Here is a 2,144-nt window from a genome sequence, read left to right as displayed (position 1 = left end):
GGGGGTTTGACTGCGTGGGAGTCCAGTGACATAGCCATTACGCTAACTGCTGGTCCCTCCTCAAATTTATTTTAAAAATTATTTTGTTTAACTTTATTTTTATTTATTTATTTATTTATTTATTTATTTATTTATTATTATTTAAATATTTGACCAGAAAGGAATAGAGTGAAAAGAGAAAGAGAGAGAGAAAGTGAGAAAGCAAGCCACCAGGTCCAGGATTCAAACCACGGTCAGCCATGTGGGAGTCCAGCACCCTCAACTACCATGCCACTTGCTGGCTCCCTAAATTTTTTATATTTCTCAGAGGTTTTGTCTTAGGGCACATGTGTCCCCCAAGGAGAGAGAGAGAGAGAGAGAGAGAGAGATGGTGTGAGAGAGAATATGAGAAATTACCCCCCCCAGAGGGCATTGTCACACTGCAATCCCTTCTCCTCCATTCTTCTCCCAGGATCTTGGGGATTCATGCACATGTGCCCAGTGTAAGTTTCAAGCCACAGGGTCAGGGATTTAAATTGCGGTTGGCCATGTGGCAGTCCGGCAACATAACTTCTACACCATCTGCTGGTCCTAAATAAAATAATTCTTTTATTTTAAGAGAGATTTTTGCTATAGGCTGTGTGCGTCTGCCAGAGAGACAGAAAGAGACAGAGAGACAGAAAGTAAGAAACCAACCCCCCCAGGGAGGATAGCCATGCCACAATCCCTTCTCCACCATTCTCCTCTTAGGACTTTGGGCACACATGCACATGCACCGGTGTGAGTTTTCAAGCCTCAGGGTCTGTTGTTGGATCGACTATGTGGGACTCCAGCAATGTAACCATTACATCATCTGCTGTTTCCCTAAATTAATGATGATTTTTTTTTTTTGAGAGGTTTTTGCTATAGGGCGTGTGTGCTCACCGGAAAGACAGAGACAAGGAGATAGAAAGCAAGAAATCACCCCCAGGGGGATGGCCACACCACAATCCCTTCTCCTCCATTCTCCTCTCGGGATCTTGGGCATGCATGCACACGCGCCTGGTGTGGGTTTAAGCCACTGGGTCCAGGACTTAAACTGTGGCTGACTATATGGGAGTCCAACAACATAGCCATTATTCCAACTGCTGGTCCTGTCTAAAATAATTCTTAAAATAATAATTATTTTATTTATTATTATTTAATTTGCTATAGGGTATGTGTGCTCATGAGAGAGTGAGAGAGAGAAAACGAGAAAGCAAGCCATCAGATCTGGGACTTGAACCTCAGTCAGCCATGTGAGAGTCCATTGTCTTAATTACCACACTACCTCTGGCCCCTCCTTGATTTTATGTGGAAAGTTCTACCTAAAGGTGTAGGGAGTCTATATAATGACTTAACCTTTTTTTTTTTTTTAAGTTTATGTAATCTCTTAAAATGAGAGACAGACAGACAGACAGACAGGGTCCTTACACTCGTATCTTCCCCCAGTGCTGCAGCCAGCCAGGGTCGTAGAAATGCCTGTGATGCTATGATGCTGGCCTTCACTACTTATGCCCAACACATCCCACATCCCAGCGGGAATACAGAATCGAGCTGAGGGGCATCTAGGATGGCCAGTTGAGGTTTATGATGGGATGGGATTTTTCTAATAACAATCACGCCATTTTTTTAATGGTTATTTTTTTTCCCGTAAATAAACACAATTTGCCAGAGAGGATGCATGTGCTCATGAGAGAGAGAGAGAGAGAGAGAGAGAGAGAAAACACCCTCTATAAGGAATGGTCACACTGCAAGCCCTTCTCCTCCATTTTTCTCTCCTTTTGAGATTATGTGCATGCACACACAGGTGCCCGGTGTGTTTTCCAAGTTGCTGGGATTCACTGTGCAGTCAGTCATGTGGGATCCAACTGCTGTAACCATCATGCCATAGGCTGGCCCAGTTTTTTTTTTTTAAAGTGTATTCATTTCTTCTATGGGTGAGTGGGGTGGTGACGGGAGGAGAGAGAATCCCTAACAGGGTCTCGATACTGTGATCCACTTCCAGCTTCAGCCAACCCTGGATCATGGGCACCGGCATGCTCAACATACTCAGGGAGATTTCTTTTCTTTTTTAAAAAGAATTATTTATTTAATTTAATTTATTCATTCATTTATTTTTAATTGGACAGAGAGAGACAGAGAAA

Source organism: Tupaia chinensis, unplaced genomic scaffold (assembly GCF_000334495.1).
Source record: "Tupaia chinensis unplaced genomic scaffold, TupChi_1.0 Scaffold000115_1, whole genome shotgun sequence".
Classification (NCBI taxonomy): domain Eukaryota; kingdom Metazoa; phylum Chordata; class Mammalia; order Scandentia; family Tupaiidae; genus Tupaia; species Tupaia belangeri.
The sequence above is the reverse complement of the archived record's forward strand: the minus strand, read 5'-3'. Positions refer to the sequence as shown.